This window comes from Drosophila albomicans, chromosome X, assembly GCF_009650485.2.
Source record: "Drosophila albomicans strain 15112-1751.03 chromosome X, ASM965048v2, whole genome shotgun sequence".
Taxonomy (NCBI): Eukaryota; Metazoa; Arthropoda; class Insecta; order Diptera; family Drosophilidae; genus Drosophila; species Drosophila albomicans.
Genome location: NC_047627.2, coordinates 15,422,076 through 15,439,661, shown reverse-complemented (window position 1 = coordinate 15,439,661; position 17,586 = coordinate 15,422,076). Strand labels below are relative to the sequence as shown.

Genomic DNA, 17,586 nt, shown 5'->3' with positions numbered 1-17,586 from the left:
AAATTCACATTAGAGTGACCATGTTTGTGTTATATAAATGCACTTTTAGTTTTATGTCAAATCAATTATTATTAATATGAAATTAACTACTATTTAGAGTGACCATGTGTCAATAATTTTTCACATTGTTGTTCAAAAATACTATTTAGAGTGACCATGTCTCAATAATTTATCACTCATCTGTGTCCAGAATGAAGGTAAACATGATTTTAAAAATTTAGTGAAAGTTTAATTTGAAAGTCACGTAAAATTCAGAGTGACCAGCTTTGCACTAAATGTCTTAATAGTTAGTTAGTATAACCTAAAATCAGAGTGACCATAATTTGACCATTAAAAATAGCTAAGAATGCAATTTAGAGCTCAAAGTTAACCTGACTCATGAAACAACCCCCTTAGAGTGACCATGCCAACCACACACACACATACAAGTACACAATAATTGCGCGCAGATTGCGATTTGCATTTTGCACAACTGTCTGCATTTAAATGCTATTACTTAAAGCGTTAATTAGTGGGAAAAGCAGTGCCGATTAGAGTGACCAGATAAGGCGCGCAAATGAGTTTGGTGCGCTGCTTAAGGGTGACCACATTTGCATAATTGCTTTTTCCTATCATTATTCAAATCAGACGAAGTGTTTCTCTTGGTTTCGAAGCTTTCCTCGGAACTTGACTGCTTTTTTTTATGATTATTTCTCATTTCGAGTTGCACGTTGGCGTTTTGTGGCCACTGCGTCGGCGTCGACGTCGGCGGTGGCGGTGGCGGTGGCGGTGGCAGCGACGCCAGCTGCAACTTCCGCGAGCTGGCGATTGAAACGCCAACGTGACAACATGAAATTCACATGCCACTTGCTTAACTCTTGTATCAGTTTTTATACCCGCTACCCATAGGGTAGAAGGGTATTATAACTTTGTGCCGGCAGGAAATGTATGTAACAGGTAGAAGGAGGCATCTCCGACCCTATAAAGTATATATATTCTTGATCAGCGTCAACAGCCGAGTCGATATAGTCATGTCCGTCTGTCCGTCTGTCCGTCTGTGTGTCTGTCCGTCTGTCCGTCTGTCCGTATGAACACCTAGATCTCAGAGACTATAAGAGATAGAGCTATAATTTTTTTTCGAAAGCATTTGTTATGTTTGCACGCAGATCAAGTTTGTTTCAAATTTTTGCCACGCCCACTTCCGCCCCCGCAAATCAAAAAAATCGAATAACAAGCGTAATTTTAAAGCTAGAGTTGCGAATTTTGGTATATGCAATAATTACTGTAATAGTTATGATTCCTGAAAATTTGGTTGCGATCAGATAAAAATTGTGGAAGTTATTAAAGAAATACTTTTGTATGGGCAAAAACTCCTACTTACTAGGGGTCTGAGTTGCTTTGGCCGACAATCTGGTACATTGTGCCGTGTATGGTATATTTTGAATGCGGTACTATATCGATATACCACATATACCATTTGGTATATTTTTAGTATTTTTTTAGTTTTTTCGGTATATTTTGAAAATGATACCGCAATATTTTGCCTTTATTTAAAATGGGTAGCGGGTATCTCACAGTCGAGCACACTCGACTGTAACTTTCTTACTTGTTTTTTTCTCTCCCTAGCTGCACGTGGGCTGCAACCACAAAATGTGGTAGATACAAAAATTTATGTAGTTGAAATGTGTGTAGTTAGTTTAGTGGTGCCATATGGCTGACTGACAGGCGATCGGGACATTGTCCAACGACCTTCCCGTGTTCTTCAGGAAATGGCATTAGCTCTCTCTCTTTCTCTGTCTCTCTCTCTGTCGTACTCCTCATCGGGCTTTGCTGCTAATCATATTAATGCACTGTCCCCACTGTGCGTTAGGGCGCGGCTCTTGCAAGGTTTGGCTTCCACACACACACACACACACACACGAAAATTAAAGAGGAACTTTGTGTGTGTGTCTCGCTGTCTCCTCTTCTCTCATCACTTTCGCTGCACATTTGTTGTCGCCTTTTATGGGTCACCTTCTTTTTTTTCCTTTCCATTCCTTTCCGTTCCTTTCCCTCCACTGTTTGCTGTGTGTGTGTGTGTGTTTTTTTTTTTGGGTCATGTCCATCAGAGCCAACAGCTGGTAATATAATATGCCCAGGAAGTCCGGCGGGAATCCATTTTAATAGCGTTCAACGTTCGCCAAACGCCCAACGTCGTCGCTTCCTTCGCAGCAACCCCCCCTATATACAACCCCCTACCCCCTCCTCCACCCCCTTGCTGACCAGTGTTGTTAACAGCTTTTTTGCCGCCGCCGTCGCTTTTTGTTTGCTTTCAGTTTCAGTGTCTCTCGTTCTGTTTTTTTTTCGCACAATATGGGCTCATTAGCACAAACGACTCGGCTCCGTTTCCTAACCTCCCCTCGGCAGCACTCCTACTCCCCCCCTTCCCCTCCAGCGGTCACTCGCCGCTGGCAACTAATTAATTATGCCGCTGCAGCAGCGTCACGGGGGTGTATTATTTGCATGTGCGTGTCTCTCTCTCTCTCTCTCTCTCTCTTGCTGTCTCTCTCGTTGTTTTGTGATAATGTATTTCAATGACTTTTTTGTTGTCAGTTTTTTTTTTGTTTTTCGGACTCAATTACAACAACAAAGCGTAGCAGGAATAAAATTTGCATTGTATTTAGTTACCACACGCACATGTGCCATCCACAATACACACACACAAACACACATACACACACATATATATATAGATACAACATGTATCTAGTGTAGACATCGCAGATACATTTACATAGAGAGCTCACTTTGAACACAGCAACAATTTACACCTGAATAAAGCAAAGTGCGAAAAATGCGACTACGGCAAATTGAAATGCTCCACTTTTGATGCCAAACATTCAAATACGTTTTTCATTTTTTTTAAGAAAAAGTTAAGCTTTCAGAGGCACTTAATAAAAAAAAAACTACAATAGAATGCAAATATAAAGTTCAATGAAATCAAATGAAACTAACTTAATAAAAGTGCTGCAATAGAATGTGAATTAGTAAATATAAATTTAAATGAAAATCATAAGCTAATTGAATTACTCAAAAAGTAAAAGAGACAAATAATAATGTTAATTGAATTACTTATTTAGACAATGGGTAGAAAGAAAACTAAAAAAAAGTTTGCTCTTACTTCAAATTGCGAAAAGTTTCATTATAAACTAGTAAATGAATTCAAAATTGAGTATTAAATTCTATTTTGAGAGAAATTAATAGAAGATAACGAAAACTTTGTCAAAATTATATGATTATCATTATTAATACTTTTAAATTCACCAGTTTTTAATTTTTTGACAAATGAAAAAACTTGAATTCAAAGTATACAAATTCGAAAATTTTGAAAATCTAAAGAAAAAACATTAAAAAAAAAAACCCGAATCAAATAATATTTAATAAATATTAAAAAAAAAATATTTTTATCTTAACTTAAAATACAATATATGTAATTCATTGTAAACAAATCAGTCAAAGTTAATTTACAATTTAAAGAAAAATATTAAAACTTGTTAAATTAACAAAATAGAGTTACTTAGAATTCTAACTTTAATATTTCTGAAGGTCTCACTTGCAAATCGCTTCGGAAACAAAATCATTAGTGTTATTCTGCTAATTATACAAATTAAAGTTCTAAGAATAATGTTAAGTTATATATTTATAGTAAACCTATCGGCAGTCTTTTAAAATGTTTTCGAAACAAACTTTTGCATGCCACCTAATGATGATATTATACTGTAATTTTAGTTTGTAACTAATATTTGAAATGAGTTGCTTTTGTTTGGGATTAGTTGGCAAGTCTTGAGCTATCGATCGTTGTGTGTGTAGACTCATACGAGTGTATTCACACTATTCACACTGTCGAGGCATAAACATGACACATTTTTGGGTGGCGGAAAACACAAACAAGAAACAAACGAAAAACAGGGCCTAAAAAGTAGCCGAAAAACCGAAACCCAAAAAAAAAAAAAAAAAAAAAAAAACTGCTAGTCAGAAGAAGAAGTGTTTGAATGTGAGTGAGTGTTGTAAATGAATACATAGCTGAACATTCGAATGTGTGTGAGTATCGTGAGTTTGTTTGAGATATGCAAATTAGCTGTGGCCTTGACGTGGGCGTCAAACTTTTGGATTTATAACTTCGTTACACTTTTGTTACTTTTTACGTTCTTGTTGTGACACTGTGGGTGTGTGTGTGAGTGAGTGTTTGTATGAATGTGGGAGTTAATATCTTACTTGTAAAAATGCGATACAACTTTTTCCATTTGTCGCCTGACCAGCAAACATATTGTGGATTTCTGTACTCGATCACCTTTCGGGTATATTCTGTACTCTATGGTATATTTTAAATGTAATATATACCAAATGTAGCCTTCGGTATATTTTTGTATTATTTTCAGTATTCGAAGTTTGTATAAAAAAGGTATATATCAATAATATACCAAATGTAGTCTTCGGTATATTTTAGTATTTTTCAGTATTCCTAGTTTGTATAAGAAATAATTTTAATTGAATAAGTTGAAAATAAAAGTATATATCAATAATATACCAAATGAAGCCTTCGGTATATTTGAGTATATTTTCAGAATATTATGTTTGTATAACAAATAATTTTGAATGGCAATAAAAACGATGAAAAGTATATTGATATACCAAATACAGTTTTTTCTATATTTGAGTATTTTTGTAGTATTGTAAGTTTGGTCTGATCTGCTTTATTCTGTACTCTATGGTATATTTTAAATGTAATATAAATAATAATGTTTCATATATTTTTACTATTTTTGTATATTTTGAAATAATACCACATAGTTTTGCAATTGGGTATCTCATAGTCGAGCTGTCGATTTCTTTCTTACAATTTTTTTCCTTCCTATTTTTCCTCTAGGTGGTTAAGATATCTATTTGCTGGGTGGGTGGCACTATATGGCATATATATACATATGTATATATATATATATATATATATATATATATATATATATATATATATATATATATATATATATATTTTTTTTTTTTTTTTTTTGCACACTGAAGTATTGCTTACTTTGCTGCTGCTTTTTGGCGACTTTGCCCATTTGCAGAATTTGTGTGTTTGACTTTCAAATGGCCCATTGATTGACCATAAGGTTTCAAGTCATTTCTTTAGCTCCAAAAAGCGAGTTGGCCATTTTTTTTTTTTTTTTTTTTTTGTTTCGCTCTCTTCTCTTTTGCTGGCCATTTGGCAAACATTCATAAATTATTCAAAACAAATAAAAACGAAACGAAACGAAAAAAAAAATTGAACGCTGAGCGTTTTGGCCTCTTTGGTTCATTGGCATTTCATTTGCCATATTCTACACTCATCTGTTTGTCTGTGTGTGTGTGTGTGTTAGGTGTGTGTGTGTGCAACTTCCCATTCACGCACACTGACGTGCCAGTCGACCATTCATTAGTTTGAAACTAGTTTCTCTTCTATCTGTTGTTGTTGTTCCTTTCTTTTATTCTATTCGAATTCGTTTGTCTTTCCGTATTTCAATTTATTTATTTTAGTTTTTTTTCCAACATATTTTTTTCATGCTAATTAACAAACGAAACTCATTTAAAACAATAAGCAATTTATTAAAAATACAAACTCGAAATAAATTAAAATATCATAAAGCACACACACACTTGAATTTTGGTATCATAATTATGAACCGTTTGTCATATGCATACCAAATGTTTTGGCTTCAAAGCAAACCGAAGCGAATCGAATCGAATCCAACTGAACCATCGTTTTACTTTATAACGAGGCATTCTTCACATTTTTTTGTTGGTTGGTGTCGCCAAAAAAGATTTAATATCGTATTGATCTTCATTTGATAAGCAATCGACCAAATCTCGTATATTATATTTGCATATGTATGAACACAGCTTAAGATAGTTAGCAATCTATAATGTTCTATAAAGACTTCATATAAACCGATTTCGTACAACATTAAATCAATTCCATAATATATAAATAGAAAATGAAGACTAAAATAAATTTTATAGAATTTACAACTCCAAATGTATACAAATTATCTAATCTTAATTAAACAACTGCACTTGAGGGTTTTAGATGTCATAACTCCTTTTCTTACGAGTCACTTTTTGAGAAAGTAAATCCACTATTGTAAATAAAATAACTAGTAAGCGATTGTGGAAATCGATATATAGTGAAATAATAGCAGTACATGGGAAAAACATAAAAGAAAAGAAAAATGAAATAATAATAACATCTTTTATAAGTTAATAATCATCTTTATGGTAGACTCTATCCTAAGATTTCCTATCCTATACTATCTTACATTTAGCTTCGTTTTAATACCTTCACTCTATACCCTACAGTTTATTTCCTTCTTTACATAAAATTATGAAGTATTGTACAGCACCATAAAATTCTTTATAAATAATAAAATCACGCACTCTGCCCAGCACATGCTTTTACAACATTCCTTGTTCTACAACACCATATAGTATTTTCTTATAAGTAATGAAAACTAGACTACTCTACACAATGGTGCACAACCCTAGACTGTCCCACGCAACTTTGCTCAATACAAAAGCATAGACAACCCTAGACTGCCTAAGCAACTAAGCAACTACACGAACATCGACAACCCTACACACTTCTTAACTACTCTGCACGACCCTACTCACTACACAACTATAGGCAACCCTACAAACTTCTAGACTACCCCAAAACAACCCTGAACCTCCCTTATACAACCTTACAAAATTTTACAACTTTACAACTGCGTTTCAAGTCACATTTGTCACCCACACAAAAATCTCTCAACAACCCTACAACTACGCTACCCTACACTTCCCTTCCCCTTCCCCTTTCCCTTCTTCACGCTTCCCCACTAGAAGAAACATTCCGAAATTTTTGGCTGTTGGCATAATTAAAGCAATAAATCTTCAAGTTTTGATTAGCTTGTGGAGTGCTGCTGCTGTTTGGTATTCATTTGTTGAGCGATTTGCGAGATTACATATCGCTCTCTCTCTCTCTTCGCACTTCCCTCTCTCTCTTCGCACTTGCCTCTCTCTCTTTCAGTTAAAATTGTTATGCAGCTCATGTGTTTTTTTTTTTGCAGAGTTCTGTTCTACTTATGTTTCCAGTCGCCAACTCTCTTCTTAGACTGTTGTTTCTACAATATTATATTATATTGTTGGTGTTGTGTTTTTTTATGATTGCTTTGCCATTGTTCGCATTGTCAAGTGCTTTTTCATTTGCGTTTTACCACATTTTTATTATATGCATATTAATTTTGTATGCCACGACAATACATTGTTTTATTTCACTTGTTCTACCCAAATTCCCCGCTCTATACATTTCTGTTATTTGTCAAATGTTTGCTTTGCATTTTCTTTTGTTTGCCGGCTTACGTTTTTTATTTTTATTTTTTTTTCGCTATTTTTATTTGATTATTTGCATTTGTTTAAGAGTATAGTATTACAAATGGATCGCTTGTAGTTGTTGTTGTTGATGTTTGCAATTGTCAGCATTCATTTGCAACTGAAAAGCGACGACGACATTGAGAGCGAGACATCATCGACAAGAGCAATCGTTTGTTGTTTTTTTTTGTTTTTTTTTGCATTTGCAATTGCGATGCCACTCCCACAAATTGATTGGGCACATGCCCGGCGGTCAATTTTCAATTACAGCGGTGCGAGTTAATCAATCAATCAATTACTGTAATAATGACGAGCTGATTTGTTCTAGCGATTTATCGTTGTTGTTGTTGCTGGCCAACAAAGCCCCAAATGCCGACATAGAACAATGCGATTGGCATAGCAAAAAGCAGCCACCCAAGCTGAACAAAAAAAAAACTTTTTGTGCTAGCCTTGCAAATTGATAGTTAGACGCCTCCATTAGCCACCCACTCATATCTATATCTTCAGCTATAGCTAATCCGACAAGTCCAAAATTTATGCACAAAGTGTGCCAAGATCTTCAAGCAATAATACATCTTGATCTCTCTCTTTCTCTTGCTTTTTGCTTTTTTCTATTTTCTTCGTTTGATTTTTTTTTTTTTTTTTTTTTTTTTTTTTGGAAAATGTAAAACACGCACTTAACCAAATTTATTGTTAAACATTTACATATTTCGCCTGGCATTTTATTATTATTCTTCTTCGCTTTTTGCGCTTTCGCGCCTCTCATCTCCTCTGTTGGCAGGTGGAATAAAGTGCGAAGATAAATTGTGATTTAAATTGTTGTGCCCAAAATTAATGGCGCACATATATCACCAAACAACAAACTGACAAAATGAGTTAATACCACAAGAGTGAGTGAGTGAGAGTGAGAGGGACAGAGAGAGAGAAAGAACTGAGAAAACTAGGCGAAAATTCATTTACAAAATCACCAAAAGGTCATCGATTGATCAAGTGTTTGAATTGATGGTCGATAGCAGCAAATTTCATAATTACAGCTGCTGAGTGTGAGCCAAGATAGTATCGATAACACAGTTAATCGATGAAGAGTTGAATTTTAAAGTAATGCTTAGTAATAATGATGAAAGAAAGAGTTATCGATTAATATGTGGTATCGATTGCATAACATATCGATAACTATAAAACATACTCCGACCTATCGATATACATTTAATACATTTTGATGGAAAAAAGAGTTATCGATAAATGTGTATTTTCGGTTATATAACAAATCGATAAATAAGAAACAATTATTAATGCATAAATTTGAACAATTTGATTGCAAAGAATATCAGCAATGAAGCTGTTCCGAGTTGTCGATATACATTTATCGATAACAATGTAATACAATGCAATCCAATGCAGAGCAACATAATATTTTGAACAATGATTCATTCACTTTTACAACATCTGTAATCGATACCAATGCCTTATTGATTACGCAACAAATCGATAAATCGAAAAATATATTAGCAAATAAATTTCACATGAACTACATTCACAGATATTGATCAGATGTGTTTGCAATAAAAATAATAAGATATTTTTGTAGACTATTGCAAGTTTTATTAGTTTTTCTTGTTATCGATAGCCACATACATACATATATAGTAGATATTACTAAACAGCTGTATCTGTTTGAATGTTATCTTAACATTTACTGGAAGTGAACTTCAATTATTAGTTGACATGATGTGTGAAGCACACACACAATTCCTGGAGTTTGAGCGTGAGTCGCGGCACATTCGATAATTCGATTACTCAGTTTCGTTGAACTTTCGATGTCGCGGATGCATTACTCAAAAAACGAACAAAAAAAAAGAAAAAAGTCTGTGAAGGGAAACGCAAACTTTGCGGAGCAGAAGAAAAGACCAAATAAATGCATCAGATCAACAAATATTTATCAATTACTCACAACTGAGTCACGGTCAAATGGTATCGTTGTCGTCTTTAGTTGTCTCTATCTCACTTTTTCTCTCTCTCTCTCGCTCTTGCAAAGTCTAGGTGTGTGTCTTGTTAGGCATTGGGGCGCCGTTTGCATGCCAAATGCAAACACAACAACAACAACAAAAAAAAAGCTGTCCATACGATAATTGGTGTTCATTATCAATGGGCAAATACAGCTCAATTGGAAAACCCTTTAACCGATCGCTTGACATGTTGTAGCGGAAATCCAAAAACGGGTTATAGACAGACAGACAGGCAGACGGACAGACAGACAGACAGACGACAATATTTTTGGGCATGAACTTCCCGTTGCAAGAGACGAGCCTTCAGCTTTATAGTTGTTCCTATGCAATTATGCCATGTACTTAACGTATGTTTTTTTAATTATTATTTTTTGTTGTTGTGTGTGTGTAATGACTTTTTAATGGGCACTGTACTTTGGTCAGGCAATCAATACGCAACACAGCACAACACAGCACACATATATTATTATAGTCATATCTTATCGGCATAGCTGAGGCAACCGAGGGCCTTCAAGACTGCCTAGACCAAAAAAAAAAAAAAAACAAAATACCAAAAAAATTTTAAACTAAAACTGAACTAAACCCAAACGGGCTAAGCCTAATTAAACCGGAAGCATTAGATGCCCCAGCTGAGAGTCGCTCGCTGTTCGTGTCTTTTGGCCCAAGTTGTAACTGAGGGCCAACCAGCTTTTTTTTCTGTGTTTTGGGCTTGGTTTTTGGCTTTTTTCTTTTTTTTTTGGGTCTAGAGTTTCAGTGCTTACAGTGTTTCAGCTTTCGGTTTCCATGCCAGTTGTCACGCCCCGCCTTTTGTTATGTTTATTGTTTTTAAATTATATGTATAGCCTAAAATAAGAGAAAAAAAGCAATGAGAAGAAACTGACAAAAAACAAAAAAAAAAAAAAAAAACACTCAAAATGTGGCCATAAATTAAGTGGCAGATGCGCAGTTCTCTCGCCTCGAATTCAGCATTAGCATTTCGCCTTTTTTTTCTTGACGTTTCCCATTTGTATGGAAATGTTCCGAAAAGCGTCATTAAATTACCGAACTGACTGACTAACTGACTGGCTCGCTGACTGACTAACCGACTAACTCACTAATCCGCTTTATATGGCCAGATCTGCGTGGTTGTATCCCACAAATGTTGTGACGATCATACATACTACGTATGTCCGAAACGAAGCTGCCAATTAGCCTGTCGTCGGGATTGACTTTGTATTTTTTTTTATAGTATAAATTTTGGTGATTTGTTCGTGCTTTTGTTGCGCTTACCTTTTGATACTCTAACCGAAGCGGGACTATCGACATTCCTAATTTTAACGACAATCCAATTTACCAAATCGGTACTACAATAAAGTATTATATTAGTATATTTTTTAGTATATTAGTATATTCTTTAATGAAATTTTAATAAATTTTCTTTATCTTTACCATATTTAAATGGAACATTTCTTCAGTTAAAGAACTCTATATAAATTTGTCAAAATATCATATTTTCATTATTATTGTATTCTTATTATTTCAGTTAATCAGTATATTATTTAGTATATTTTTTATAAAAATTTGAATAAACTTTCTTTCCCTTTTACATGTAAATTTAAATGGAACATTTCATTGTCTACTATATAGTAAAGTAGTATATTATTTAGTATATTTCTATACTTTAGTATATTATAAAATACTATCTGATTTAAAAAAAATATTATATTTAATTGTATTCCTTTTGTCATATGAATTGATAGGTTTTTCATCATTTTATGCTTCAAAATAATATATGATAATTAAAATATACATATGTGAATCTCTCTAAATAAATAATAAGTTTCATTTCAATTTCAATTAAACTCCGTTGCCATTAGAAACTTGAGTTTATGTTCTTGATTCTTGAAACTCTGTCTTAATATACATTTATATTAATTTGTCTGCTTCGATCATATCGTAAACTTCATTGATTAAATCTAAAGACAAACGCATCACATCGCATCGATTAGTTTGTTGCTTTTGTAGTGTGACATTAATTGAGGGCATTTGATCGTGTTGGCGCACAGTATTATTCGTTTTATTTTTATTTTGGGTTTCCTCGCAAACTTTGTTGTCGCAAATTTGGCAAGTTTTGAATCAGCTCAAAGGTAGCGCCATTAATTAGCTGATCCAATTCGACTTTGGCCCGCAGTTTGTTGCGCTCCGCTCTAATTAAACGATTATTATTCAATTACGAGATAGACACGGCGGCACATTTCATTCATTTTCATTTGGCATTCTATTCAGTTTCGGTTTCCCCCTCTCTCTGTGTGTCTCTCTCTATCTTTTGTTCGCTTCTTCAAGTGTGATTTATGTGCAACGCCCACGCAAGAAATGAACAAAAAAAAAGAATAGAATACTATAAAACGATCGTTTTATCGCTTATCATTGCAGGGTTTTTCCTCGGCAAGCCAAAAAGGTCAAATTCTCTATTCTAATTGACAAAAAGTTGCGCGCTGTGTGAAACGTTGTTCAAACGATCTAATGATCCAACAAATTCACATTGGACCCATTTCCTTGGCATAGTGCCAATCAATTTACGTCAAGCGCTTGATTGGTCCAACCTCTTAGACCTCCACTTTGCCCTCCCCCCTCACTTTTGTGCGGTGGCAGAACTCCCCACCCCGGCGCTCGATTAATGAAATTAGACAATCAACAGAGCGAGAAAGAGATAGAGAGAGACTCGAAATAGTAGAACGAAAAATTAAAATCACTTAATTAAATAATTTTTAATGTGCTTCGTTGTGCGTTTAATTGTTGATGTTGCCATTGTTGTTGTTGTTGTTATTGCTATAGCTAAAATTAAGTTTTATTTTGTTGCTATTTTTTTGTTGTGTGTGTCTACTATTGTGTTTTATGTCTGCACTTTTTTTTTTGTTGCTTGTTTGTGGAGCAGCTGTCGTTTGTTAATTGCAAAGAATGACCGTTAAGAGAGCTTGTTGCTTCATCTTCATTATACAAATTGGCATCTATTTTTGTTGCTCTTGTTATTTGTTGTTGCTCTCTATGCAAAGTGGCAACTCGCATTCTGGAACTCAGACGCCACTTGGGCTAGATGAAGGCCACGCGATATGCGCTAATTGATCAGCAATCTACACACATACACACACACACACACAACCCACAACTGATCAGCAGCGATAGAGTGGGAGAGAGCGCAAAAAAGAGGAAGCAAAAGTTGAGAGACGATTTGAGTAGAAGAAACCAAAAACCACAACAAAAAAAATCAGTCATATGACAAACAATAGTTGTCATCGATCTTCAACACAAAACTATCGATCGTTATGCTAAACCAAATACAGCTAATAAACTAGTAAGAAAGTAAGAATATGATCGACAGTGAGATACCCGGTGTCCATTGTGAATAAAAGCAAAACGATGCGGTATATATTTTAAAAATACCAAATTAATATACCACAAAAAATACTAAAAATATAACAAATGATATGTTTGGTATACTAACATTGCGAAATTCATTTTAAAATATACCTAGTGAATATACCACAAAAATACTAAAAATATACCAAATATTATACTTGGTATATTGATGTACTACATTCAAATTTACTAAAATACACCGAAGGCGATAATTGCTACTTTGATACATTCAAAATATACCGTGAGATAAAAAATATACCATGGAGAAGAATTTCTTAAATAATAACACCCTTCTACCCTATAAGAAGCGAGTATAATAAAATGCAGTTATATAAAAGGACAGAAAGCAACTAAGCGACAGAGAGAGGAAGAGAGAGAGCGAAAAGTTTCGACTATTAAAACAAAAGATTTGCTTGTTCTATCGATCGAGACAACAATCGATCACTCGATTTTCGAGAACTAGTCGCATATATACATATAATAGAGCCATAACAGGCAGAGAACAGATTCACAGATCAATATCAGTTACTTTGTAGCTTTTATGGCGACTAAGTTAACTAACAAAATTTATGCAAATGCAAATGCAAAAAAAAAGATAAACTAGGCAATCAAAATTAATGATAATTGCCAGGAGAGAGAACAAGAACTTGTGCAATTATCAGTGTGATCAAATATCGATATACAATATATTTAAGATTATAAAGTATGCTTTCAAAATGATTATGTTGCAGAGATTGAATTAAGAGAGATAAGATAGAGATGAGTCAACTGAGTGAGTGACTGAGAACATTCAAGAGTCAAAAGGGAGATAAAGACTGAGAGAATGAGATTTGCGAATGTTCTAGCAAAGTGTGTGTCTGTGTGTGTGTTATCGATTGTGGCGCTGTCTTGTCGAACATAGATCACTGTGTTTACCCATGATGTCTGTCTGTCTGTCTGTCGTTGTAGAGGCAGCAGACGTGCCAAGGCTAAGGCTAAGGCAACACACACACACACACACACACACTACACAACTGACAATTCCAATTGCTATCTTATGTCAATGGGTTAACAAACAAATAAACGAACTAACAAAAGAAGCGAGCACATTGCTCGACGAATTACATATGTATATACATGTATATTGTATACTATATATGCTCATACTTACATTATAAATCTTATGGCTGCTAATGAGACTCGTAAAACGCGGCACGAAAAAAAAAACAACGAAACACTGAAACGAAACAAAAAGAACAAAAAAAATACTAATAAATGATTAGCAATAACAAGTGTTTGTTTTTGTTTTTTTTTTTTTTATTGGCAAACAACTTAAAGTAAGAAAAAAAATCCATGGAATTCATTAGATGCTGTTGGCAGTTTTGCATTTCATTAGGGTTTCAATTGAACACAAAACAACAAAACACTGATTGCAAGTCTTGCAAGCATTAATCTGCCTAACGATTAACCATTCATTCAATTCCAATTGAACTTTAATAAAATACACATTTTACACTTTAGCTGTTAACATATTTTCCAATCACTTCATGATTGAATTGAATGCATTCTAGCATTCTTTTTTTCTTTGTTGCACCAGTTTCAATCGCAACAAAATAATTTGCAAAAATTTTCAAAGCGTTTACTTTGTTACACAAATTAACATTTAATTTCGCATTCAGCTTGTTGTAGAAAGAATAATTTCAGTACTGCAAATCGCTAAACTTGACATGATTTTCATTTGGTATATTTTTATATGGTGTCATACATTTGCAATTTATCAATTAAAATATGCAATTTGTTTTTCGAATTTTTAAATATATGCAATAAATATCTTAATTCGAAATATTTTTCTTAACTATTTGGTATATCTTGAATGTATAACTATAACAATATACCAAATATAGTTCGTTGTATATTTTTACAGTATTTTTGCAATATATTTTATTTTTTTGCGGTATATTTTAAGAAAATACCGCTATGCTATAATGATTTCTTGGTTTAACAATTTGTCGTTTTTTGCCTCATTTCACTTTCAATTTTTGGCACCTTAAACTTCCAACTTTCAACAATCCAACATATTGTAGGCGTGGCTGGGCCATTTTTTTTTATTTATTTTTCTTGGATCTCTGGCATCTTTGAGGAGCTTCTCTTTTTAGCAGGTCTCTAAATAAGCACTGCAAATTGTTGTTAATTGCAGCTAATTGAAGTTTTGCACATTTCAATGCACAATTTTGTGAGAATTCGCACAAAATAACCAAAACGCTTGAAATATGTATATTTTTTTATGATGATTTCTGCTTCTTCAGATTCGTTGTGTATGCTTCTTTACGCCTTTTGGCATTTCAAACAGAGAATTAATGTGGCAACGTTGCAAATCCTCAGCAATCGTTGCAAATTAGGTAGCTCTTTCGATTTGTTAGTTTAACAACTTTTGTGCACTCGGGGTTACCAAAAATTTAAATTCATACAAACACAAACACACACATTACACACACAGACACACACACACAAGCACACATGAAAAACCAAATAAACAAAACGTATTTCGTTTTGGTTTTTTGGTCTTCTGTCGTCTTTGCTTTTAAGATTTAAGCCAAATTAATGTACAGCGACTAGGGGGAGACTATACAGCTCTTCCTCTTCCTCTGTCCCCTCCCCCCCACCTTCCCTCATCATTTCTCCCCCCTCCCTATACCGTCTGTCTGTTTGGGTTTTCTGTTTGTGTTTGCCTAAAAAATTGGCGCTACCTACGCGCGCTTGTTTTTAGCGTCTTTGTCTTTAGCTTTTGCTGTTTTATTTTTGGTGTGTATGTGTTTTTTTTTTTTTTTTTTGTTATTGTCGAGACTATGTGTATATTTTGTATATTTTTCACGTCTTGTCTTCTGCCTGTGTGTTTTATTTTTGCGATGAATCATGCCGCAGAGCAAGAGAGAGAGAGAGGGAGAGAATCGTCGCTTAATCAATAATCATCAATCGTCTTACATACAGTAAATAACCAAAATACATGCCACGAGAGCTAGTTGATAATGGATGGCCATAAGCTGCAATTATTGATGGGCCAAAAGCAAAAGCGAGTCGAGTCGACTACGCACAGCTTCGCATTCAATTACACAAAACTCGAAAGTCTATTCGCTTTTTGCTAAACGTTTTCTTTACTTTATCTCTTTACAGCCCCCCAAAAGGAAAACAAAAAAAAAAAACGATTGCTGCATTTTATGGTAAGTCAAAGTGCAAGGACAAAGTCACAATAAATGATTGAATGACTGACTGACTGACTGACGAGGCAGCGACTCATTAGGCGACTATCAATAAAACGTCTCTAGACGATTCGTTTTATGACCAGCAATTAATAAGATTTGCATACAATTTTCCATGCAATTTAATAGCTCTCAACTTACACAAAAAAAAATCACAAACTAATTGAATAGAATTTTATGCTAAGCCTTAGCTAAGGTCTCAGCTCGATGTTGATGCCATCGCAAACACACTGCTTCTATACGCTATTGTACATTTATTTCAATTCAATTTGTAGTGAGGAATCGAATGTATTCAAATCCTATTAAGGCTATAAAAGAAGTATTTCATTTATTCTAATTTCAAATTAAAGATAATTAATTTTTTTTTAGTTAAGCTCTGCTAAGCAGTAATTTATTTGAAATTCATTTATTAAAAAGTTATATTTTTTTTTTAATAAAAACTCGTATAATTATATATTTATTCACATAAAAAATGTAGTTGAATTTAATTTATTTCAAAAGAATTTTTTTAATAAATAATATATTTATTTATATTCCAAATTTATTTAAATTTCATTTACTTTGACTAAAATCTATTTTATATTTATATATTTTATTTTTATTCCCATTAAAAGTGAAATAGTATTTTGTTTATTGTAAATATTAGTTGCATTACATTTAAAAAATTTCAAATTTGGAAAAGGTTTATTTACTTTATTTTTGTAATATTTTAAATATTAAATATCATAGACTTGTTGCATTATATTAAATTATTTTTACTCTTTTAAAATTTATTTTAATTTCTATTTATTTGTATTATTATATTCGCTACCAAATATAGCCTTTGGTATATTACAGTATTTTTGTGGTATATTTTAAGAATAATGCCTTTTTTTAAATTTTTGTAGAATTCAAATAGAATTATAATTATATTTTATTTATTTATATTAATATTAAATTAAATTAAAGTGTGGAAAGTTGAAATTCATTTTTTTATTTATTTTTTTTTTTTTATAATACAATTTGTCATTCATCCCACAAAATTATTGTTGAAATTGAAATTAAAAATGTGGAAAGTTTAAATTAATTTCTAAATATTTTTTTTATTTTTGAAACCTATAAAATAATAATTGGTAGGATATTTAATAAAGAACTACTTTTTTATTCAAAATTTAAAGATTCTAATGTGTGTAAATATTTAAATATAAAACAGTAATTTTTTTAAATTAAAATATAAAGATTTGCCATGCAGCTAATGAAATAATACTTCTTCAACTTTAAAAAATAAGAATACATAAATTGATGAAAACATTTTGGTGTTAATTCAAGTTCATATTTCTTCGCATTGCGTGCGAAATAAATCATAAAAATGTGAATTGAATTTCTGTGCTGTCTGTGCGGATGCGACTTTGAATATTTTGCTGGCTGTTATGTTTTATACTCGTATTTTGTTGTCCATGTCAAATATTTTTGTTGTTGTATGTGTGTTTACATTGTCGGGGGCCATTGCCCGTTTCGTTAGCCCATTTTTTTTTTTTTTTGCCATTTCAATGTAAACATAGCGAACG

General features: G+C 33.1%; 1 protein-coding gene across 1 annotated transcript in view; it reads left to right on the top strand.

The window, feature by feature from the left end:
* Positions 1 to 17,586, top strand: part of LOC117576671 (activating transcription factor 3) — a 59,160-nt gene that overhangs the window by 15,041 nt on the left and 26,533 nt on the right. Inside the window, exon 2 of the mRNA XM_034261662.2 lies at positions 15,954 to 16,000. The gene's annotated coding sequence lies outside the window, so the exon portion shown is untranslated. The remainder of the gene's footprint in view (positions 1 to 15,953; positions 16,001 to 17,586) is intronic.